The sequence below is a fragment of the Nyctibius grandis genome (assembly GCF_013368605.1).
Source record: "Nyctibius grandis isolate bNycGra1 chromosome W unlocalized genomic scaffold, bNycGra1.pri SUPER_W_unloc_1, whole genome shotgun sequence".
Taxonomy (NCBI): domain Eukaryota; kingdom Metazoa; phylum Chordata; class Aves; order Nyctibiiformes; family Nyctibiidae; genus Nyctibius; species Nyctibius grandis.
Genome location: NW_027167472.1, coordinates 5,208,674 through 5,235,059, shown reverse-complemented (window position 1 = coordinate 5,235,059; position 26,386 = coordinate 5,208,674). Strand labels below are relative to the sequence as shown.

General features: G+C 44.3%; 1 long non-coding RNA gene across 2 annotated transcripts; it reads right to left on the bottom strand.

The window, feature by feature from the left end:
• Positions 1-7,169: 7,169 nt before the first annotated feature.
• Positions 7,170-18,664, bottom strand: LOC137677110 (uncharacterized). 2 transcript variants are annotated; one of them, XR_011050214.1, is made up of 2 exons: positions 18,319-18,664; positions 7,170-8,317 (listed from the first exon to the last, which is right to left on the bottom strand). It is a non-coding gene; the product is annotated as an uncharacterized lncRNA (long non-coding RNA). The 2 variants fall into 2 exon arrangements; XR_011050213.1 differs by having other exon boundaries at positions 7,170-7,744.
• Between the last annotated feature and the right edge of the window lie 7,722 nt (positions 18,665-26,386).

The window sequence follows — 26,386 nt, the reverse complement described above, 5'->3', positions numbered from 1 at the left end:
ATGAATCCAGGTGTCAACTATACTGCATGGTGGCAGGGACAGATAATCATGTCACTTAATCACACTATGATAGAACCACAGGAGCTAGATTTGTTAGGTGCCTTAGGACCTACCTATGGGGCAGTTATGTTTAAAAATGACAAAGCAACTGATCACGCCCTCATTAACGACAATACACTACTATATGCTGTACAAGATGTATCTCCAAAAAATGAATTGTATACAGGAATAAGGGAAAATTACTTTTGTCCATTAGGGTGTCGATATTCTGACACGAAGGGAAACAACATGCTAGGCCAGAAGTTACCAGGAGGCTTGTTTTTAATTTGTGGTGATCGAGCCTGGCCAGGAATTCCTAGTAGGCCAATTAGAGGTCCATGTTACCTAGGGAAACTTACCTTGTTTCGACCTTCAGTGGGAGAATTGCTAAACAAAACATTATGGAATTACATGGCCTCTCGAAAAAAGCGTGCGGTATTACCGCTAGGACCAGAATGCGATGATCATGTACGGTTCTGGAACAAACCTACTAATTTTATTGCTGCTTTGTTTGCGCCAGTAGGAATTGCAAAAGCATTACAACTAACAAAAACATTAGGGTGCTGGACAGCGAAGCAATTAAATCTAACTTCTGAGATACTTTCAACTTTAGCTACTGATGTTGATAGCATTAGACATGCAGTATTACAAAATAGGGCTGCAATTGATTTTATGCTTTTAGCTCAAGGGCATGGATGTGAGGATGTGGAAGGAATGTGTTGCATGAATCTTTCAGATCATTCTGTTTCTGTTCACCAAAATCTTCGTCAACTGAAGGATAACATGCGCAAACTTACCGTATCAACATCACCTTTCCTGGACTGTCTACAGTCTATTGGCATCACAGGATGGATACAGGACTTGCTAGTACAAGGAATGACTGTGTTGGTTGTTGTAATAATTGTCTTGCTAATAATGGGATGTATGATGAGTTGTATCAAGCAGGCGTTGCTGAAAATGTTCCATCAGACCTGGCTTGTTCAAAAACAAAAAGCAGGATTTATGGGTAACCAAGGCTGGGATTCTTTGACCGGGCTCTGCGAGACACAGGGAATCAGGTTTAAGTAAAAAACAAAGACAAAAAGGGACGAGGCAGGACATAGATCGTTCAAAAACAAAAAGGGGGATTTGTGGGGTTCCCACGGGACAATGGTGGGAACGAGGTACTGAACGAGCTATGTCCAGGCATGTCCAGGGGGTGGTAATGGGGTGGTGATGAACTAGCCAATAATAATACAGAACAAGGGCCTTAGCTATGAGACCAACAAGATATGGGGGAAGTTGAGGACCTTGGCTATGAGAAAAATAAGATATAGGGAAGTTGAAAAATAAGAAAGAATGCTGCACCTGCAAGATATAACTTTTTAGCATAAGCCAATCAGAACTAATATAGAGGCGTGTGAACAAAGCATACTAACCAATCATAATAGAAATGACATGTACACAGAGTGTGTACAAAAATAGAATAGTATAAATGTACCCTCAATAGAATAGTATAAATGTACCCTCAGATACGTAAATAAATGAGATCTGCTTAACGATCATATTGGTCTGCGTGCGGTGTCTCCGTGCCCTCTCGCGAACACTGACAAGTGGCTCTCGAACAGGGACTCTTTGGCCCGGAGACTGCGGAGAAGCAGCGGACAGTGGACCGAAAGGGGGATGAGAGGAAGCCAGCTGTAGAGTGCTGCCCCGGCACTGGATTTTCGCACCGGGAAACAGAAACGGATGCGGTTCGCACCGGCAGGAACGGATGCGGTAAGCCCGAGTTTTGCTAGCAAAGGAAAACCTGGGTAGGGCTTCCCAGGCAGCTGGGGGAGGAATGGGGTCTACCCTGACCAAGACAGAAGTGGCAGTGGTGAAACTCCTCCAACATATACTCTCTGAGAGAGGAATTAAATATGACGAAGCTGCGTTAAAGCTGACATAAAGCGAACACTGACATACAGGCACGAGTACGTGAGTTGCAAGCTAAAAGAAATGCCAGAGAGAATTTTCCTAGGAGGATGGCTGCTCCAGTTACCAGTGAGCAGGACTCCAGTCACGGTAGATGGGCCCTCAGGTCCCTATTTCCCAAATATGAATAGGGGAAATGAAGGTCCAATCCCTGTGAGCTGCACGAATCCAATCTTTAATTAGAGGGGCCCTGCCTCCAGCCAGGAGGAGGAGAGGGATAACCGAGTTTATTGGACTGTGTGGATTCGATGGCCTGGCACATTAGAACCACAAAGGTATCGAGCCCTGGTAGACACTGGTGCACAGTGCACCCTAATGCCATCGAATCATAAAGGGACAGAATCTATCAGTATTTCAGGAGTAACAGGGGGATCTCAAGAGTTATCTGTATTGGAGGCCGAAGTGAGCCTAACTGAAAATGAATGGAAAAAGCACCCCATTGTGACTGGTCCAGATGCTCCATGCATCCTTGGCATAGACTACATTAAGAGAGGGTATTTTAAGGACCCAAAAGGGTATAGATGGGCCTTTGGTATAGCAGCTGTAGAGACTGAGGACATTAAACAGCTGTCTACCTTGCCTGGCCTCTCAGAGGATCCTTCTGTTGTGGGGTTGCTGAAAGTTGAAGAACAACAGGTGCCAATTGCTACTGCCACAGTGCACCGACGACAATATCGCACCAATCGAGACTCCCTGATCCCCATTCATAAACTGATTAGACAATTAGAAAATCAAGGAGTGATTGGCAAGACTCACTCACCCTTTAATAGTCCTATATGGCCAGTGCAAAAGTCTGATGGAGAATGGAGATTAACTGTGGACTATCGTGGCCTAAATGAAGTTACGCCACCTCTGAGTGCTGCTGTGCCAGACATGCTAGACCTTCAATACGAACTGGAGTCAAAGGCAGCCAAGTGGTATGCCACTATAGACATTGCTAATGCATTTTTCTCTATTCCTTTGGCACCAAAGTGCAGGCCACAGTTTGCTTTTACCTGGAGAGGTATCCAGTACACCTGGAATCGACTGCCCCAGGGGTGGAAACACAGTCCTACTATTTGCCATGGACTGATCCAGACTGCACTAGAAAAGGGTGGAGCTCCAGAACATTTGCAATACATTGATGACATCATTGTATGGGGTGATACAGCAGCAGAAGTTTTTGACAAAGGGGAGAAAATCATCCAAATTCTTCTGAAAGCTGGTTTTGCCATAAAAAGAGGCAAGGTCAAGGGACCTGCCCGGGAGATCCAGTTTTTAGGGATTTAATGGCAAGATGGGCGTCGCCAGATCCCGATAGAGGTGATCAACAAAATAACAGCTGTGTCCCCACCAACTAACAAAAAGGAAACACAAGCCTTCTTAGGCGTTGTGGGTTTCTGGAGAATGCACATTCCAGATTACAGCCAGATAGTACGCCCTCTTCATCAAGTGACCAGAAAGAAAAATGATTTTCAGTGGGGCCCTGAACAACAACAGGCTTTTAAACAGATTAAACAAGAGATTGTGCATGCAGTAGCCCTTGGACCAGTCCGTATGGGACAGGATGTTAAAAATGTGCTCTACACTGCAGCTGGGGACAATGGTCCTAGCTGGAGCCTCTGGCAGAAAGTGCCAGGGGAGAATCGAGGTCGACCCCTAGGATTTTGGAGTCGAGGATACAAGGGCTCCGAGGCCAATTACACTCCAACTGAAAAAGAGATACTGGCAGCATATGAAGGAGTTAGAGCTGCCTCAGAGGTAATCGGTACTGATGCACAGCTTCTCCTGGCACCTCGATTACCAGTACTAGGCTGGATGTTCAGGGGTAAGGTTCCCACTACCCATCATGCAACTGATGCTACATGGAGTAAATGGATTGCATTAATTACACAGAGGGCTTGAATAGGAAACCCTAATCGCCCAGGAATCTTAGAAGTGATCATGGACTGGCCAGAAGGCAAAGACTTCGGAATGCCACCAGAAAAGGAGGTGACATGTGCTGAAGAAGCCCCACCATATAATGAACTACCAGAGGATGAGAAGCAGTATGCCCTGTTCACCGATGGATCCTGCCGTCTTGTAGGAAAGCATCGGAAGTGGAAAGCTGCTGTATGGAGTCCCATACGACGAGTCACAGAAGGACAAGGTGAATCGAGTCAATTCGCAGAGGTAAAAGCCATCCAGCTGGCTTTAGACATTGCTGAACGAGAAAAGTGGCCAAGGCTGTATCTTTATACTGACTCATGGATGGTAGCAAATGCCTTGTGGGGGTGGTTAAAGCAGTGGAAGCGAAGCAACTGGCAGCGCAAAGGGAAACCTATTTGGGCTGCTGAACTGTGGCAAGATATTGCTACTCAGCTAGAGAAACTAGTCGTGAAGGTACGTCATGTAGATGCTCACGTACCTAAAAGTCGGGCAACTGAGGAACATCAAAACAACCAACAAGCAGATCAGGCTGCTAAAGTGTTCCAAATAGATTTGGACTGGGAACATAAAGGTGAACTATTTTTAGCTCGGTGGGCTCATGACACTTCAGGTCATCAAGGGAGAGATGCAACATAGAGATGGGCTCGTGACCGAGGGGTGGACTTAACTATGGACTCTATTGCACAGGTTATCCGTGATTGTGAAACATGCACCGCAATTAAGCAAGCCAAACGGTTAAAACCTTTGTGGTATGGGGGGCGGTGGTTGAAATATAAATATGGGGAGGCCTGGCAAATTGACTACATCACACTCCCTCAAACCCGCCAGGGTAAACGCTATGTGCTTACCATGGTGGAGGCGACCACCGGATGGCTGGAAACATACTCTGTGCCCCATGCCACTGCCCGGAACACTATTCTGGGCCTCGAAAAGCAAATCTTGTGGCGACATGGCACGCCAGAGAGAATTGAGTCAGACAATGGGACTCATTTCAAAAACAGTCTCATAGACAACTGGGCCAAAGAGCATGGCATCGAATGGGTATATCATATCCCCTATCATGCACCAGCATCTGGGAAAATTGAATGGTACAATGGGCTGTTAAAAACTACCCTAAAAGCAATGGGGGGTGGAACCTTTAAAAATTGGGATAAGCATTTGGCACAAGCTACCTGGCTAGTTAACACCAGAGGATCTATCAACCGAGCTGGCCCTGCTCAGTCAGACCTTTTACATACAGTAGAAGGGGATGAAGTCCCTGTGGTGCATGAAAGGAATCTGTTGGGAAAAACTGTCTGGGTTCTTCCTGCTACGGGCAAAGGTAAACCCATTCGTGGGATTGCTTTTGCTCAGGGACCTGGATGTACTTGGTGGGTGATGCTGCAGGATGGTGGAGTCCGATGTGTCCCTGAAGGTGATCTGATCTTGGGTGAGAATACTTAATTCTGAACTGTATGATGTTAATTGCTGCATAATACTAACAGTGTTCATAAGTGTCTTTCAGGTTGAAGCAGTGGTGATGAGACTGGAGCTAGCTGCAAGTGGCGTCCAGTAACCTCCTCGAGACTGACATCTTTAACCTGCAACCCATGGGCACGAACTGTGACAAAGCTCATACCATCTCTCCTACCCTGGGAGACTCCTAGCCAGATGGAAACCCACAATCCTGAACTAAATGAACTTGATGAACTTTTTTGTATAGAGATGAATCATAAACTAATGTTATCTGTATATATTTTAAAATGAACAGGTAGTGGTGATCTGAGTATGACGTGAATGGTATGGAATAAGGGGTGGAATGTCCTGGTTTTGCCTAAACCAGGCCAATTTTCCTTTCAGTGATTTTTACTTTCAGCTAAGTCTCCTCTAAGTAACTGCACTTTCTGAAACTAACTGCATGTTTTGCAGACAGTGTCTGCTTCCAGGACTGATAACGCTCGAAGTTTGTAGTTATCACTGAGGCACCGGTAGGGATGTTGTGCAGAAAGGCTCTTGCTATACTTGTTCTTAGAGAAACCAAGGTCACTGCTGAATTCCTCACTGCTTATGAGTGAAGAGCCGAAGGGGGGTCGCAGCTGCAGGGGGGAGCGGACAGGGCAGGTGACCCAAAATTGACCAACGAAGGTATTCCATCCCATACACGTCATTCTCAGTATAAAGCGGGGGGATCATGAGGGTCTACTCTCTTTCTGCTATGGCCGGTGTCTAAAGAGGACTCCGTCTGTTTTCCTGCTGCTCCTGATCCCGATCCGTGCATTCCTGAATCCAGCTCTCGACCGTCGCTAGGCCCAGCCTGGGCCTTCCCGGAGCCTGCCCTGCAGTGCCGGTGGTGACGTGGCTGACTTCAGGGGAGCTCAATCTTGGGTTTGTATATATATTTGTATATATTTGATTATTTCTATTATTATTATTATACTCTTTTTCATTATTATAGTTTATTAATACTGTTTTAACTTTCCAACCCGTAAGTCTCTCTCCCTTTTCCCTTTCCCTTTCCCTTTGGGGGGAGGGGGGGGATAACAGAGAGCGTCTGCCACAGGTTTAATAGCCGGCCCAGCTTTAAACCGTGACACAATGGCACCGTCCTTACTAGCAATGTGCAGGCTCCTACCCCACAATAACTCATCCTTCCTTTATAGAGGAGTTGGCAACAGCAAGCTACCTGGCATATCCCAAGGTCCAAGCTTGCCCACAGGCAGGTGCTGCAGACCAGAGAGGATCCAAGCAGAGGCATGGAGAGGGCTTGGGAGGCAGGACAGCAGTGAGCAGAGGGGAGAGAAGATGAGGTGCTGAGCTGAGGATGTGAAAGACAGGAAGATGAAGAGAAGAAAATGAGGGGATGGTAGAAAGTCTTAAGTTAGGAGAATATGCATCTGAGCTTTGGGAGGAATGTAGAACCTAGCTGTGTGAGATCTGCCTCCGTGTGAACAGCTGCACATCGCCTTGTGCTCCAGCCCCTCCAACCTGTTACAGAATAGAGTCCATCAGTAGTTCAAAAATGATTCATGAGATCCAGATCCTGATTTGGATTTGACCCTGCTGTGCCCCAATACTGAGAGAGAAACTGGTTTGGAAGACCTTTTTGTACCCCTGGTGCAGCTCAGCTTACATGGCACAGCTCACATTCATGGAGCTAAACTCTTTCCCCTCTTCTCCAAATTCTCCCTGCTTTTTTTGAGCAGATCTAAAACCCAGAATGGCCTCATCAATGGCTTATTAGGAATAGTCCTGTTATAGATTATTGGGATAAATCGGAAGAGCCAATCTATGTTGCTCACAAGAAAATTTATTAGCAAGCGATAAATGAGCAAAACAGCGCTGGGTGACCGGGGGAGTCGCAGCTCCGCCTACGGTTCACACTGAATCATACGGGAAACATCAATTTATTAGACAAATCATACATATTCATTAATATGGGTTGGGTTATTACAATTAGTTCTGGGAATGGGTGTGATTATGTTAATTATTTTCAGGAACTCATTATCATAAGTTGTGTTTCGATAGTTCCTCTTATCTATGCATTTGCCATTTGTTGGTTGCACTGATATTTTCTTATCTAGTTACAAGCTTAGCAGATGTTATTCTAAACCTACTATCTTACCTAACAGGAGGTGCATCCTGGATCTAAGAACACATTTTTCTTGTTACATGAATCACCCCATTTACACCCCCCTTTACACAGTCCTTAGTTCCTGCATATGTGGCCTCCAGAATCCTCTGCGTTGTCTGCACCCGCGTGTCCAGTTGCTAGGTGGTCGTCATCTGTCTCCTGGTGGTCGTTGGGATGAAGGCCGAAGTCTTCCTCGAGTGTCCTTTAGGTGACCTGGGTCCTGTACACGCGCTGTGGGAGTATCTCTATACATTTGTCATTAGTCAAGCAAATAAGTCAGCAGTTGTTTCTATATATAGCATTAGTCAGCAAGCAAGTGAGCAGATGTTTACTTATCAGGATGTTTGCGGTTTCTCTTAGCTAAGTTGCAGTGAAGCCTTCTACACCCACATACGTTTTTATGAACAAAGTTAACCCGTTCATTACAGTCCCAGGTAAATGCTAGTTTCCAGCTTGTGCTCAGACATTGTTTGGGACGGTGCTAATTGGCCAGGGCCAAAAGGGTTCCAGGGACTGTGCTAGCAATTAGCAGTACGTTCACTTGCACACACGCTCAAGCCCATCAGTTGCTGTGATCTAGCACAAGATGTCTCTGCAGTTGCCAAAGGCAGCTCCTGAATTTGGCACCCTCCTTTGATGGATTCAGTTAGTAAAGTGGCAGCTCCAAACTCCAGCTGCTGTGTGCTACCTCTGTCCTTCCCCCTTCACCCAAAGAAGAGGTATCAGGGAGAACAGAAGTTCAAAGAACTGAGCCGGGTGAAGCACAGGAGGCCTTCAATGCTGCCCAAACCACGGGTTCCATCTCTGACAGTGAAAGAAGACACCAGATACAAAAATCCTGAAAGCTGGATCTACCCTAAAGGTCTTCAGCTGAGCTATGATGATCTGACAGCTGATGGAAAGTATACAGACTCAAACAACTTGCCTCAGTTTACATTTGGGCTCTCAAGGGCAATTGGCTTCACCAAACCACTCTTCCCCAGCTGGTGCCTTTGAAAAAGCTATAAAATATTCCTTTGCTTCCAGAAAAAGACAGATTTCTCCTAGCTGAAGCACCACAAAAGGTACAAGTGGAGATTAACTGAAGTAAATCTGAGTTGGTGTGAACGCCTCCTCTAACCTACCATCATTTACGCACCGAAAAAAGATTTTGGAAGAGAGACAGAAAAATTCTTTAATTTCCTGAGAAGCAGATATTGTCTATCTGCATGTGACTGAAGGTTCAGTGCAAGGTAACGTGCATTATTAGGTCGCTAACTGATACAGTTGAGAAAAAAAAATGCAAAAAATTTTGAGGAACATAGTTTTTCCAAGTCTTTCTCTCAAGACCCTTGAAGAAAAACTGGTAAGCTCAGAAGTTTGAGGTATTTTCCCACCTACATTTAACAAATGATATCACCTCTCTATATAAGCCATGTTCAATTCATCATTGCAACAAGATTACTCCTGCTGTCTTACTACATCTGACTTTGACCATATTCACTAATAATTGAAAAATTAATTTTAAATACTCCTATCTGTCAAAGCACCCAATTTGTAAACTGCCCTTACTGTGTCTTTGTATTATGCTGCTATCTTCATTTAGCCCACACCCAGGGCTAAACAATAGCAGTTTTTCTCTTACCCAATGTCCCTTCCCCAAATGAAGAAGGGAATTGGGAAAAGGAGGGAGACTTGTAGGCTAAAGTTAAACAGATTTAATGAAATAAAGAAATCAATATAAATGACAGCACAAAACAGACAAAAATATACTCATCCACATACCACTGGCAAGTTACTCTAGGAATTACAATAAGACAGAAGGAGAAGGGAAGAGAAACAAGACCAGCAGGAAAAGGCCCACCTCTTTCTAGCAAGCCCTCTCTTTTATAGTGAGCTTGATGTCAATGATATAGAATACACCTGTGGGCCAGCCAGGGTCAGCTGCCCTGGATTTGACTGCTAAGGGCCTCGATCACGATGGCTGGCCACAAACTGAAACCAAATCCCAATGAAACCAGGACAGCTGCTCAGAGTGATTTTTCACTTTTCTTCTTTTTCTGCAGTTTTGCTGCTGTTTTGAAAGGGAAAAACAGTATATGTTTTCATTTCCCCACAATTCTGAAATATTTGATGGGAAGAAAGCATAGAAAATTACATATTTGAGAGTGGAAAGTTCTAACAGGATGATTTATAATGGAAAGTGTTTTGCAACCTTTGCTTAATGCAAAGACTATGAAATAATAGCTCTAGGTCTGACGTTTAATTAGGATTATATAATACAAGGGTGTTGCTTGTTTGTTCTCATCAGAATTTAATGCTCTATTGATTTGATAACTGCAGAAAACATTCCTTGAAAGTTTGTTTAGCTTTTCATTAGAACTATTCCTCTTCTGTCTTCCTTTATTTGGGGCATAAAAATGCTGAATTTACTTGCTTGTGCAGAATTTTTGTATCTGACCCTGTCAAACTGTGTTGTCAAAATAGAGAACAAGGTCAGCTTCTCCTGGAGCAATGTAGAAACAGTTAGTCAAAACCAACATAGAATCATAGAATCGTTTTGGTTGGAAAGGACCTTTAAGATCATCGAGTCCAACCATTAACCTAACACTACCAAGTCCTCCTGTAGGAATTTCACCACTTTTTTGTTTAACAAACTTCTAAATTTTTTTCAGTTTTTCAGTAAAATTTAAGCTGAAACTTTAGCTAAACTTTTTTCAAAATGTCAACAGATTTTTAATATAAAAATAATTAGAATAATTTTAAGAATACCACCTTTTTTTCCCCAGAACCAAAAACATTTCATTCCTTCACAATATTACAGATCCCACTATAACACTGTGCTTTTGCACCACGCATTTCTGGAAACTTTATGTCATTTGAGGTTTTGGCACTGAACATGATCATATTTGACTCTTCATTTATAGCAATCTGTCTTCTTTAACCATGAACACAGTGCCATATTGCTTCCAGGGTGTAAGTATTGTTCTATTACTATTATTTACTTCCCTTTTACAGTTAATATATTAAAAAATAGGACTCCACTTTAAGAGTACAGGGGTCTTTGTTTGAATATAAGAAATAAGGCTAGAATTGGTTTAAAATCAAAACTGAGCTCCTAAAAGTACCACAGTATGTCAGACACTTGCTTATCTTAGTGAACCAAGAACGTGAATCCATTTTAGATAATGAAACTAAGAAATATGTTCAAAACCAGCTGCAAGACAACATATCAAAGCTTTGATTTCTTTGAATGGAGTGCGCCATTTTGTCTGTTGTGAGAAGTGAAAAATGACTCGTGTCAGAATAAAGAGGAAAAAGTAGAGACTTCTTGGCAATGTATAAGTAAGTGACCACAAAATACTAAGCCACTGTGATGAGGAGAAACTAACACTTAAGGGTTAATAACAGGACCATCAGGACCATTGTTCAGCTTAAGCTATATATCTATAGTCTCAGACCCTAGATAGGAACTAACTACTAACCACAGGAAAAACATAAGATAAGATAGAGTAGAATGTATAGGAGGAAGGGACCCGTCAAGGAAATCACATAACTGATGTCAAAAGAAAGCTGATCTCAGCAGGTTTTGCAGTTGGGGTAAAAAGTGCACAGCGAGGAAGACATACGGCCTTCATCCCTGAGACCCCGGCCCACGACCACCAGGAGAATGTAGAGGGGTTTTTGGAGGAGAATGGTCATGTAATGAGCCAGAAGTATGAGAGTATGGAGTGAGGGCCTAGCTGCGTGAGAAGATTCATGTAGCTAGTGTCAACAAGCCGACCTTGGAGAGATGAGGAAAAACAGCAGCTGAGCAAACAAGAATTGAGGGAGTAGCCGGTGGGAGCCGAACACGGAGGAGAAGAAACAAGAACTGATGGAGCCAATTAAGAAAAGACCAGTGGCAGAGCAGTGACCAATCAACACATCAAAGAAGAGTATGTTTAGTAATATTAACCAGTAGCAATGCACATGCTTACAGCCAGGGAAAGTACAAAATGTATAAAAGGGACAGCTTATGCTTAATAAAGCGTCTCCACTTTGATTCACATTGGATTGTGTGGAGGCATGTTCCTTCTCCTCAGATGGTGACCCCGATGAGACGCTGATCGACGGCAAGTTCGGGGAATAGCCCAGAAGGAGGTACACCGGCTGGAGTACGGCTCAGCGGGACTGAAGACCGGGGCGAGCCGGAGGACGACTCGCAAGAAAAGAATAGTACGTTGCAACGGGACACTTAGTGAGGTGAGCAGCCGGGGAAAAAGGAGATGGGCCAAAATATTTGTAAAGAAGAAAGTGCGATAGTAAGGCTTCTCCGACATATCCTCTCTAAGAGAGGGGTAAAATACGATGAGCATTTGCTCCGGAGACTATTGATGTAAATAATTGGTGTAAATAATTGTAAATTATGGTGTAAAAAGAATAATTTGCCAGCTACAGCGCAGACTGCTTTCGAAGTTAGTATGTGGCAAAGCGCTGGAACTTCTCTGTTTGAGGCTGCCTCAAGGGGGGACAAGATCGCCACTGTATCGTTTGACGACGTGGAGATTAGTTATAGACTCACTGGAGCAATTGAAGGAGGATAGAGAGGCAAAGGCTGCGGCTGAGGCGGCTACAGCTCCTTTCACAGTGACTTCGCCCTCCACGCTGCCAGAGCTCCCCCCCACCACACCGCCAGAGCTCCACCCCCCCCCCGCCCTCTGCGTCGCCAGAGCCCCCCCCCTTCACCCTCCTCGCCGCCAGAGCCCCCCCCCCGAGGAGAAGGAACACGCCTCCACACAATCCAATGTGAATCAAAGTGAAGACGCTTTATTAAGCATAAGCTGTCCCTTTTATACATTTTGTACTTTCCCTGGCTGTAAGCATGTGCATTGCTACTGGTTAATATTACTAAACATACTCTTCTTTGATGTGTTGATTGGTCACTGCTCTGTCACTGGTCCTTTCTTAATTGGCTCCATCAGTTCTTGTTTCTTCTCCTCCGTGTTCGGCTCCCACCGGCTACTCCCTCAATTCTTGTTTGCTCAACTGCTGTTTTTCCTCATCTCTTCTCTCCAAGGTCGGCTTGTTGACACTAGCTACATGAATCTTGTCACGCAGCTAGGCCCTCACTCCATACTCTCATACTTCTGGCTCATCACATGACCATTCTCCTCCAAAAACCCCTCTACACCCCCCCACCGCCCAGGGAACAGCAGCGGAACATTGATCCTTCTACCGTCCCGTTACCCGAATCTGAGACTGAGCCACCCTTAATAGACCTTTCTGAAGAGATGGAAGCGGGACATAATTGCTGCAGAGCCCGAGGGTCGGGAAAGTCAGGCAGTAGCGTGGAGGAGTTATTCACGCTGCAGCCAGTCCAGGTTACTGTGTCTGGCCCGGACTCGTCCAGGTTCTGGAGAAAATTAAGAGAGCACGCACTTGCGAATGGTGATTTCGGGGCCGCGGCTGCTATGGTGGCGGGGTATTGGCTTGCTCGGTATATCGAGGGGACGGAAACGGCCCACCCGAATGGGAGCCATTCAGTTGGGGAGTGATTTGCCTTAGACAAACAAATACAAAACGGGGCTGTTAAAGAAGCGTTGTTGTTACAGTTAGCGAAGGACAACGCAAACGAGGACTGCAGGAAAGTTATTGCAGGGATGGCAAATCGTAACCCCACCTTAACCGAATTAATGGATGCTTGCGGGAAAGTGGGAACCACCACATTTCAGATGGAGCATTTAGCAAAAACTTTTGCAGCAGCAGTTAAGGTACTTCATCGTTGTTATACATGCGGGCAAGAAGGTCACTTTAAGAAAAACTGCCTTAAGAAGTCGAAGCTGAGTGGGAGAGATAACTCTGTTTTGATGTGTCATTGCTGTGGGAAGCTGGGGCATCTTGTGAAGCAGTGCAGGTCTAAGTATAATGCTCAAGGTCAGCTGATAACAACCAGCTGCAGAGTGCAGGGAAACTGGAGAAAGAACGCGGGGAGGAACCGTGTGCTGGCACAAATGAATCTTCCCAACCAGTTCCAGGCCTAAGCAGTTAACTCGCAGCCCGAACCGCAGGGAGCGACAGACTGGATGTTACCACAGCAACCGCAATCACAACAGAGAATAGCAGAGTGCATAAGGTTCCACTGAATGCCGTGGGACCCACTGGAAATGGGCTAAGTGTACTATTACTCGGACGTCCTAGTATAACCTTGCAAGGTCTATTTGTTTTACCAGGATTTATTGATGCAGACTATATGTTTTGGTTATTGATCTGAAGGATTGTTTTTTCACTATCCCTTTACATGAAATTGACAAATGCTAATTTGCTTTTTCAATACCTAGTAGGAACAACATGGTGCCTTGTCAATGATATCAGTGGACGGTATTACCGCAAGGCATGAAAAACAATCCCACAATATGTCAATGGTATGCAACAGAAAAAGGTACATCATGTGGATTTACAGACACCAGTAAGTTTATATGTAGCCATTGCCAGCTGTCATCCCATGGGATTACTGGGCCAGTGGAAGGAGTGCTGGCAGGATCCGCTACACGTTCTAGAGTGGCTGTTTTTATCCGTTCAATCACAAAAAAAAAAAAAAAAAAAAAAAAAAAAAGCGCTGGGTATGAATGCAATTATATACTACTGTAAGACAAGGACCCAAGGAGCTCTTTTTATCCTTTGTTGAGAGGCTAAAAGAAGCAGTTGAAAAGCAAGTTTTTGATGTTGGTTTACGAGATACTCTAGTTACGCAATTAGCTAGGGATAATGCTAATGCTGATTGTCAAAAGATCATTGAAGCTTTACCTGGAAAACCAGATTTGAATGCTATGATAAAGGTTTTTGTAAAAGTGGGTACCGTGGAACATAAGACTCAGGAGATGCAATGTTTTGGATGTGGAAAGAAGGGACACACTAAAGCGCAGAGGTACAGCAACTGATTACAGAAATAGAAAGCAGGCTACATTCCGAATTTGTACATCGTATTGATTTCAATCAAGAAATACAAATTATCACTTTTTTTGATAGGCAAATTCCGTATGCAATAATTGGTCAATGGAATGCAGAATGGTCAGATATGTTACATGTATTGGAATTGGTTGTTTCTACCTTCAAGAACAAAGAAAACTGTCCCCATGATTGCAGAGCTATTGGCACAGATTATCATCAAAGGACGGATGCGATGTCGGGAGCTTGTGGCCAGAGATCCTGCATCACTAACCGTTCCTATTGCAGCTCAATATTTTGAGTGGTGTATGGCTAATAGCTTTGCTTTGCAAACAGCCATGGAGAATTTCTTGGGAGAGGTTGTTTACCACTTGCCCTCCCATCCTGTTATAAAATTGAGTGCGGAACTTCCAATTGCCACGGGAGTGTGGTGCGCAGACACTCCTGTGGATGGAATTACCATTTTTACGGATGGATCTGGGAAAACAGGCAAGGCGGGCCTTGTCTGGTATTTTGAGGGCAAGTGGGAATCTATGGTAGCGCAACAAAAGGGTTCACCTCAGGTGGTAGAATTACGAGCTGTATTAGAAGTATTTCAGAATTTTCCCATTCCCTTTAATTTGATTACTGATTCAGCATATGTAGCTGGCATTGTAAAACAATTGGATAGATCTGTTATAGAGCATATATGTAATCAGTGTGTTTTTGAATTGCTGCGAGCTCTGTGGCAAGAAATTCAAATCCGAACTGCATTGTTTTATGTTCTACATGTAAGAAGTCATACTAATTTGCCTGGGTTTATTGCAGAAGGCAATGCTCGAGTGGACTCTTTGGTTTCTGACCCCACAAATTCTACTACAATGACTGTACAGGTGCCGGACATTAAACAGCAGGCACGTATATCACATGAGTTTTTTCATCAAGGACATTGGGCACTGCGACGACAATTTCATTTGGCACACAGTGATGCTCGGAATATCGTGGCTACGTGTCCTGATTGTCAGCAACTGCCGCAACCTACGCAGATACAAGGAACCAATCCTCGAGGACTGCAGGCCTTGGACATTTGGCAAACAGATGTAACTCACATTGCTGAATTTGGCAGGTTAAAATATGTTCATGTAACAATTGATGCTTTTTCTTCTTTGATTATAGCTACAGTGCAAACAGGCGAATCCAGCAAACACGTTCAACGACACAGGCGTTCTGCTATTGCAGCCCTGGGCATTCCACAGACGATTAAAACGGACAATGGCCCAGGCTATGTGGCACGTGCCACACAGGACTTTTTCCAACTGTGGGGTATAACACATGTAACGGGCATCCCACATTCACCAACGTGACAAGCTATTGTGGAGCGCATGAATCAAAACTCTGAAACACCTTTTACAAAAACAAAAAGGGGGAGAGCCAGGGCTATCTCCTCCTGACAGGTTGTGTAACGCTTTATGTACTAAACTTTTTATGCTTGCCACAGGACTACTCTGTACCCCCAGCGGTAAAACATGGTGCAGGATTAAAGGGAGGTATGGAGGATTTTCAGAAAGAACAGGAACAAGCCAAAGTGATGGTAAAAAATGGGGTGACTGGTGTGTGGGAAGGTCCAATGAAATTAATAACGTTGGGTCGAGGGTATGCATGTGTCGTTACAGATACAGGAGCCAAATGGGTACCAGCTAAGTGGGTGAAGCCGTGGCTACAAAAACAACCCGAACTACAGGAGCCACCTCAGGATCTGCCTCAGAACACTGACCTCTCGAGAGATCCAGTGCCCTGACTGCAGGAAGTGTGAAAAAAGGTTTGCGTGGGAGGTATAGAAAAGGGAGCAAAAGGTGCAGTCATAATGAAGCAAGGGGTTGTTTTTTCTGTGTTAAGCCTGCTTTGGATCCTGGACCTGACAAAAGGTCATCAACCGATAGTCCTTCCGCTGACACCGTGGAAGGGGAGTCACAACGTTTGGGTGACTCTGATGTGGAGCTTGAACCAGACGCAGTTTTGTGCCTCCTTAGCTCAGCCTGAACAACCCTTTCATACATGTCTAGTGGGGGTCCCCTTAAAGGGATCTGAAAGCAAAAATTACCAAAGGGTCTATTCCTAATTTGTGGGGATAGGACTTGGCCAAAGTTGCCCAGTAAGAAACTGGGAGGTCCGTGTACCATAGGTAAATTAAGTCTACTAATGCCTATGTGAAAAGTCATACTAACCATACTAACCTACATAAGGCCAGGTAAAAAAGAAGTGTCACTAACATAGGGATAGAATGTAACGATGCTGACCAAGGGTTAACACAATTGTGAAATTTAGCTTGCTAGGTTGCAAAAAGAGCTAACCAAACTTCTAGAATTTTAGGAACATTAGCCAATGATGTAGATAGTATCCGACATGCTACCTTACAAAATAGAGCTGCTATAGACTTTTTATTATTAGTGCACGGTCACGGATGTCAGGATTTTGATGGGATGTGTTGCATGGATCTGAATGATCACTCCAAGTCAATTCATAAGCAGATCAAAGAGCTCATGGATACCATGCAGAAAATACGGGAACAGCATGGGTTCCTGGATGGCTGGTCGGATTGATTAAAATGCTATTGATGGGATTGTTTGTGATTTGTATTATCATGCTTGTATTACCGTGTTTATTCTCCTGCTTGCAAAGGGCCCTGCAGCGGATGATAAACATGGCCTTTCTGGCTCAAGAAAAGAAAGGGGGAATTGTAGAGGGGTTTTTGGAGGAGAATGGTCATGTAATGAGCCAGAAGTATGAGAGTATGGAGTGAGGGCCTAGCTGCGTGACAAGATTCACGTAGCTAGTGTCAACAAGCCGACCTTGGAGAGAAGAGATGAGGAAAAACAGCAGTTGAGCAAACAAGAATTGAGGGAGTAGCCGGTGGGAGCCGAACACAGAGGAGAAGAAACAAGAACTGATGGAGCCAACTGAAAGGACCAGTGGCAGAGCAGTGACCAATCAACACATCAAAGAAGAGTATGTTTAGTAATATTAACCAGTAGCAATGCACATGCTTACAGCCAGGGAAAGTACAAAATGTATAAAAGGGACAGCTTATGCTTAATAAAGCGTCTTCACTTTGATTCACAATGGATTGTGTGGAGGCGTGTTCCTTCTCCTCAGGAGAAACTGCGCATGCGCAACCAGGAGGAATTAAAGGTGGAGACTATGGAAATGATTTCCCAGGGCTCATTATAATAAAGACCACCTTTTCGGGACAGTCATGAATATGTATAGGTGTCCTTAAAATGATGATGAATATGTAACACTTTACCACATAAATACAAAATGAATTACCGTGAAAGGTGCGCACGATTTTGGTGGGATTACCCCCCCCCGTGCTGCCCAGCGCTGTTTTGCCTTTGCTTTGCAATAAACCAAAATTATGATTGGCGTTTCAGACTGAGGCTCGTTTCTCACATCTGTGAAACGTAATGGGAAAGAATGGGGCCAAAAATATACATCCCACAGCTTTTGTGCCCAACCAGGAGGGGCTCCAGGCATTTGGGGCACCAGGGCTTCGAGACTGCCATGCCACCCCTGCCTTGCTGGCCCGTGTCGGTGACACACACGTGGGGTGCCAGGGGCACATCTGGCCAGCCACCCTGCCAGAAGGGCAGCGAGGCTGCTGGGCCTGGAGGCCTGCACCATCCCTCCCAGGGGCTCAGCCCCTGCCATCGAGGAGATGGCATCATGCCCGAAGCTGCCAGAAAACGTTTCTGGGCCAAATGCGTGGCTGGGGTGGGCACCAGGGGAAAGGGGCACCTGCTCCCCGAATGCGTACATGGCTCCTCTGAGGGGCTCAGGGCATCAAGCCCGACTTTCTTCAGTGCTGGCGATTCCCTTCTCCCCTTTCCCAGCTCCCTCCCGCTCCCTCTTTCCGCCCTCACCTTCGCGTTTCCTGTCTGGGAGAGGAGGTTTGGCCCTGCGACTCCGCCGTCTCCCAGCGGCTGCGGCAAGCGTCATGGCGGCGGCTCTCTCAATGTCAGCGACTCTGAGGCAGCTTGTTGTGGGGTTGCCACGGCCCGCCTGTCGCCGGCCAGGTAAAGAGCACCGCGGGCGTTCCGCTGGCCGCCACCGCCGCAGTGAGGGGTCCGCCGCGCTCCCGAGGAGCCTGGCACGGGCTTAGGGCTTCGTCGCGGCCGCCTCGGGCGCTGGGCCGGGGGGGCGGGGGCCGCGCATGGCCCCGCCGCGAGCGGGGGGCGTCCGAGCTGCCAGCGGGCGCCTGGCCGAGGCTTTCCTCCGGGGCTGGGCGTGTCTGTCCTTGCTGTCTTCTTCTCTGTGACCAACCGCCCGCCCGCCCGCCCGGAGTCCTTGCGGCGCCCGGAGGCCGGGAGCTGGTCGAAACGGCAGAGGAGCCCCGGCGTAATGGGCAGCGTTTGCTCCGTGGCCAGGAAGCCGGAGAAGGCGATGGCTCCTTCCAACGCCACCATGGTCTTCCCAGAGATTTACTCCCCTTTGCCCTCTTCTGTACCCTGTAGCTTTTCCTCTCCTTCCTCTCCCCAAGTTCTGTTACTTTTTTCAGGGGATACGTAGCTGCTCTTTTCTCCTGGAAATAATGCTGGAAATCGCTTTATAATTTTTGGTGGTTCTTTGTTGTTTGTTTTTTTAGTGCAGAGACCTGTGTTGAAAGTCCAATACATGACCCAACCTGTAATTGAAGATGTGTGCATGTGTTCTCTTCTGTGCATGTCACAGGACTTATGTTTTTGTAAGACTCCCTTCTAGTCAGGAGGAAAAAATATAGTTTAATGGTGTTTACTATGATTTGGAGGGTTTGCTTTTCCGTGCTATTTAAATCTCTAAATATAAACATGCATAAAAGTTTCAGTAATTTTTTTTTACCTGTGGGGGTTTTATACATATCTGTATAAAAAAATATACACACAGAAAGCTATACATACACACATATACAAAGAAAGAAGGACTATGGCTGTACTATTTTTTTCCTGCTTTTTATGCTCTGTCCCATTGGTTACTGCTGCTTCCTCCCTCTTAAAATGGCACCTGTTTTACAGTGCTGAAAATTAATCTTCAGTCTCATAAAACTGCTTTGGAATATGTGAATATGAAGTTAGGAATTCCTCTATGCTAATGCAGAAACTTACTGTTCATGTTTGACTGCTTGTTTCTGTCCTTTTAGTCCTCTGTGGTGTTGACACAACTGTTGCCTGTGCTATCTGTTAAACTGGATCAGTCAACTGATTAAGGTTAAAAATAATTTTGTTTGTTTGTTTTAAAGTTTTACCACTCTACCTTTTAAGCAGTTATTCCAGAACAAATAGTAGGATGTAGCAGGAGTGGGAATGAACAGCATGGAGATGTGAGGTAGAGACTCTTAAGTTGTCATTTTTTCCAGGAAATTTCTTATTTTAAATAGTGCCCCAGATTCCTTCCCTGCCACAGAGGGAGACTGAAGTATTAGTGTCCCTTAATATTTTCAATAAGAGGGAAGTTGGAGGTATTTGCCTGAGGGGGACTGGAACTTACGTTTCACATTCCTTAGGAGAATGGCCTGATCATAAATCTGCAGGTTTCTTGGAGAAGAGGCAGGGAAGAGCACTATGAGTCTCTCTTAGTTGTACACCTTTGCAATCATTGCATATTGGAAGAGTGAGAATAAATTTTTCCTTGGAACAAGAAAAAGATGTTTCAGAATAAGACAGTAGTTTTGGCAGTATGAATGAATAGTTAAGGATGTCATTCATTGCATAATTTTTGTAAAATAATTATTTTCTTGATGAAGTAGGCACTGAAACTTATCTCTCTCCTCTTTTCAGTTACTGTTTTATACTAAAAATATTGTTAAGCTTCCTCTGCAATCTCCCTACTTGGAAGGGAGAATCAAGATACATAATTTCAGAAAAGGATTCATGGCTCTAAATTTTAAATTCAGGATGTCTTCCTGCAGCTCATAGTGAGGTTATAAAATTAGATAGAGGTGCAAGAGAGAAAGTGTCTCTCTTGCTTCCAGTATCATAAATTTCAGTTGACAGGTAGATGCCTCAAAGCTTAGCAGTATCTAAGTCCCATTTCTAGCTTCAGTATGTAACATCTCATTTTGGAAAAAGGGGATAAAGGAACTTTCCTACCTCACAGAATTATGAATGGTCTTATAATACAAACCACTTAGGCTTGTTTTCCAGTTATAATGATCAGCAACTATCAAAAAGCCTACTTCTTTGAGAAGCCAATGGTTTGCAGCATATCTTGCGACTGGATATATAGATCCTGTGATGCTGGCTTCCTTTCAGGAAAGCATTTTGACAGATACAGTTTGGTGCAAGTAACTTCTTTGTTACAACAAATTCAGAGCATATTTAAAGTCTCTATCTAATTTATTATTGGAGTAATCCATGTATTTGTCAATCTGTAGAAAGAATGTACTGTACCTGTATGCTAGATGAGAGTTTTAAAGTAAATATAGGCGTTAGAATGACTAACAATAAAAGATATCAGTGTTCTTGGGAGATGACTGAAGAAGATGCTGGAATTGTCAACTGTGAGGATATTTGAATGATTCTTCTGTCACTTCAGCACTATGCTTTTGTTTACTCAGATTAAGAGTAAGGTTTGGTCTAGTTTGGTACAACTTTGTTAAATTACAGTTTCATGTTGTTTGCATAAATTATGTTATGAGAGTAATATAGCTTATTGTTTGACCACTGTAGGATTACAGTTAAAACCTTCAAGCAGTAGTTTTATTTGTAGTGGGGTTTTTTTGCATATGAAACTTCTGATAGTTCTCCAGTTTTCAGAACTTCACTTACAGAATAATATAGCTGCCCTCTGATTTTGAAAAGAATTCCCAAGATCACTTTCCAGTAGTCACGAGAGACTCTATACTGATTTCCATGAGTTATACTTGATTCTTAGAAATATTATGACTTCCTCTAACATAAAGATTAAATTTATCAGTGCACATTTAAGCACTTCAGAAATACACATGCCCAAGTTGCTTGATAATTCTGAACTGGTGACTGGTAACACAACAAGGAAATAAGTGTTCAGCCCTAAATTAAGAGAACATGCAGCAATGTTTCCGATATCTTCAGGAAGTTCTGTGTGCCTAGTTTAAATAATTGAAGCAGCAGTTACAGAGTCCATCATTCTTCTGTCTAGTGGTGAGCCTAATAGACCATCAGCAGATGGCTTGAGCTGATACAGAAAGTAGAAGTGCCTCTTTTGCTTAGATTGCAGTTTTGAAGCTTTTATGCTGTAAGATCTGTCAAGGTTTCAGGAGCTTGAAATTATGTTGAATGTGCTCTTTTGAGTTTGACCTTTTCAGGAAGAAAGATGCACCTTGTTTGTCTGTCTTAACTAAGAGGTAAAATTTGAATTAATTAGATATCTTCAGCCAAATTTTTATTAAAGGGTATAATTTAAATAATACAGTTACATTTCTTCAAGTTTCATGTGAATAGGAGGAAAGCAGAGGAGGGACTCTTAAATGTCTTCATCTTGGGAAAGATTGCAGTGTCTCCTTGCATTAGAAAATATGTGTAGGCGGAGCTGGGAAAAGAGAACTTCAAACAAATTTCTACTGAACTGGGAATCAGCTATTTGTTCCAAAACAACTTAGTAGTTCAGAGAGTCTCTTTATTTCACGAGGTATTGCAGTCAAGATACAAAGATACTAATTTCTCTTGCAGAAGCAGAGTACTGCACACACTTGTGTGTGCAAGTGTAATACCTGGCCACGCAGTCCCTACATTTCACGATAATGGATTGTTCTTGTCACTTTTCAGTGATAGATGATGGTTCTTCAAAATGTATTACCTGCTTCTTGTAATTGTTTTGTAAAGACTCTGAGCATAATAGCAAATGTTTTGCTAGTTCATCATAGATGGATACCTGAGGTTATGAAAACAAAGAATTATGGACATTTGTGTAGTAGAAAGCCTGTTATTCAATTCATGCTGTATGCTCAAGAGCATGAGGAAACATAAGCAAGCTTTCCCTGCAGAAAAAGAAGGGGAAGACATTTCTGTGGGAAAATAAAGGACTTCTAAAATACAGAAGAAACCTGTTTCAATTGTGATCTTGTTCTTTCATCAATAATAGAGAAAATGTTTATTAAAAGTTCAAAAAAAAGGTTTTTTTCCTCAAAATAACTAGCTTACTCTTTTGTGTTACTTGTGGGGTTCCCACGGGACAATGGTGGGAACGAGGTACTGAACGAGCTATGTCCAGGCATGTCCAGGGGGTGGTAATGGGGTGGTGATGAACTAGCCAATCATAATACAGAACAAGGGCCTTAGCTATGAGACCAACAAGATATGGGGGAAGTTGAGGACCTTGGCTATGAGAAAAATAAGATATGGGGAAGCTGAAAAATAAGAAAGAATGCAGCACCTGCAAGATATAACTTTTTAGCATAAGCCAATCCGAACTAATATAGAGGCGTGTGAACAAAGCATACTAACCAATCATAATAGAAATGACATGTACACAGAGTGTGTACAAAAATAGAATAGTATAAATGTACCCTCAGATACGTAAATAAACGAGATCTGCTTAATGATCATATTGGTCTGCGTGCAGTGTCTCCGTGCCCTCTCGCGAACACTGACAAGTGGCGCCCGGGACAGGGACTCTTCGGCCTGGAGACTGCGGAGAAGCAGCGGACAACGGACTGAAAGGGGGATGAGAGGAAGCCAGCTGTAGAGTGCTGCCCCGGCACTGGATTTTCGCACCGGGAAACAGAAATGGATGCGGTTCGCACCGGCAGGAACGGATGCGGTAAGCCCGAGTTTTGCTAGCAAAGGAAAACCTGGGTAGGGCTTCCCAGGCAGCTGGGGGAGGAATGGGGTCTACCCTGACCAAGACAGAAGTGGCAGTGGTGAAACTCCTCCAACATATACTCTCTGAGAGAGGAATTAAATACGACGAAGCTGCGTTAAAGCAGTTACTGTTTTGGGCAAAAGATAAAGGACATTTTACAACCTTTAATGATGTCTTTGAAGTGCCTTTATGGGAGAAGATTGGTGACTCTCTCTGGAATGCGGTGTCAAGTGGTGATAAGGAAGCCTTTAAATTGTCTGCTACATGGAGGCTGGTTAGCGAAGCGTTAAAAGGAATAAAAGCAGAGAGAGAAGTCACACATACAGCTTTTATGGCTTTAGGACCACAGGCGCCTACTACCCCCTCACTGTTTGTGGGACCAACACCTCCCATGGCCCCGGTGGCTGTACCGGTGGCAGCTCCTTTATCACTGTCGGTACGGACGGCTCTGAAAAAAGCTGAGGAGCGGGGAGCGAGTAAAATAGATACAGATCCATCAGAACCGGTAGTGCGCTCTACAACATGAACTCGATTTGGACTAATTGATTCAGACGCTGAACAGGAGAATTGGCCAAAACCCCCTCCTCCTCTCATTGATCTCTCTACGGATGAGGCTGAGAAGGAGGACAAGAAGGAGGGAAAACCTGCTTCGTATCCACCTTTACCGGATTCGCCGTTTCCTGAGTCTGTTGAACAAAGTTTACATTCCAGCGCTAAACAACCACCGTTAAAGTCTCCAGTTACGGAGTCAGCAGTACCAGAATCACAAGGACTTAAAGGACTGTTACCATCACGAAATGGACACGAACTTGACATGACAGAGCTTGGTAGACGACTGGAAGAATTAAAGACGGAATTGCAGCAGCACCATTCAGCCAACGCCTCGGGACACGTGACTATGTCTCCCCAAAACCCCCCTCTGTGTTCGGGACAAGTATTAGGGCCACCTCAACCTCCTTTGCAAATCCCTACTCCACCTTTAGATCAGGGCGGGGGGGGAGGTTTGCGTCCATCTGGTAATGTGGGAGGTGATGGAGAGGGTCAGCGTCCGCCCGCGTATACGGGGGAAGCGGGGGGAGGAGTGAAATGGAAAGGGATCATTCGAGATGTGTTATTAGAAGGAGTTATAATTCCACAAGCATATCCGGTGATTGTGGATGCGGGTCCTGAGGGAAGAAATATTTGGCAACTGTTAGATTGGAAAATTGTAAAAGAAGCATTGTTACTACAGTTAGCGAGGGACAACACAGATGAGGACTGCAGGAGAGTTGTTGCAGGGATGGCGAATCGTGACCCCACCTTAACTGAGCTGATGGATGGTTGCGGGAAGGTAGGAACCACTACATTTCAGATGGAGCATTTAGCAAAAACTTTTGCGGCGGCAGTTAAGGTAGTTCATCGTTGTTATACATGCGAGCAAGAAGGTCACTTTAAGAAAAACTGCCTTAAGAAGTCGAAGCTGAGTGGGAGAGATAACTCTGTTTTGATGTGTCATTGCTGTGGGAAGCTGGGGCATCTTGTGAAGCAGTGCAGGTCTAAGTATAATGCTCAAGGTCAGCTGATAACAACCAGCTGCAGAGTACAGGGAAACTGGAGAAAAAACACGGGGAGAAACTGTATACTGACACAAATGAATCTTCCCAACCAGTTCCAGGCCTAAGCAGTTAACTCGCAGCCCGAACCGCAGGGAGCGCAGGACTGGTGTTTCCACGCAGGGTTAACCTGCGCGGCTGCCAAGCCTTGGACCTGTGGCAAACGGCCGTTGTGGAACGAGTGCAAGTGTGGAACATAAGGCTCAAGTTATGGCTGCGGCCGTGCTTGGGGCTTACGTCGTCACAATTGCAGTCTCTATTTCAATTGTTAGCAGGGGACACAAATTTAACAGCACCACGACAGACTACTGCAGAGGTACAGCAACTGATTACAGAAATAGGAAGCAGGCTACATTCCAAATTTGTACATTGTATTGATTTGAATCAGGAAATACAAATTATCGCTTTGTTTGATAGGCAAATTCCGTATGCAATAATTGGTCAATGGAATTCAGAATGATCAAATGCGTTACATGTATTGGAATGGTTGTTTCTACCTTTAAGAACAAAGAAAACTGTTCCCCTGATTGCAGAGCTATTGGCACAGATTATTCATCAAAGGACGGATGCGATGTCGGGAGCTTGTGGCCAGAGATCCCTGCATCACTAACCGTTCCTATTGCAGCTCAATATTTTGAGTGGTGTATGGCTAATAGCTTTGCTTTGCAAACAGCTATGGAGAATTTCTCGGTACAGGTTGTTTACCACTTGCCCTCCCATCCTGTTATAAAATTGAGTGCGGAACTTCCAATTGCCACGGGAGTGTGGTGTACAGACACTCCTGTGGATGGAATTACCATTTTTACGGATGGATCTGGGAAAACAGGCAATGCGGGCCTTGTCTGGTATTCTGATGGCAAGTGGGAATCTATGGTAGTACAAAAAAAGGGTTCACCTCAGGTGGTAGAATTACGAGCTGTATTAGAAGTATTTCAGAATTTTCCCATTCCCTTTAATTTGGTTACTGATTCAGCATATGTAGCTGGCATTGTAAAGCAATTGGATAGATCTGTTATAGAGCATATATGTAATCAGTGTGTTTTTGAATTGCTGCGAGCTCTGTGGCAAGAAATTCAAATCTGAACTGCATTGTTTTATGTTTTACATGTAAGAAATCATACTAATTTGCCTGGGTTTATTGCAGAAGGCAATGCTCGACCAGACTAGACATTACCGGACTAGACATTACTGGACTAGACCCAGATTATATCTATTTACCTGTCAAGAAGGAATATCTACAGGGGTTAACAAATCAGTCACATATTTTTCAAGCAGCCTTACAGGACTTTACTGGACAATTGTTAACACATTTGCCAAAAGATAAAAAGTTACAGTATATTTACAAACAGGATTGGGAGGAATAACCTATCAGATCAGAGATACCTGTGACTGGACTAACTGTTTTTACTGATGCAGGAAAGCGATCACACTCAGAAGTTATTACCTGGCAAGAGGATGGACAATGGAAACATTGCAAATTCTCAGGACAAACTGAGGACTCATTGCAGACACTTGAACTTTTTGCAATATACCAGGTCTTTGTAAAATGGAAGGACTTACCTGTAAATATTGTAACAGACTC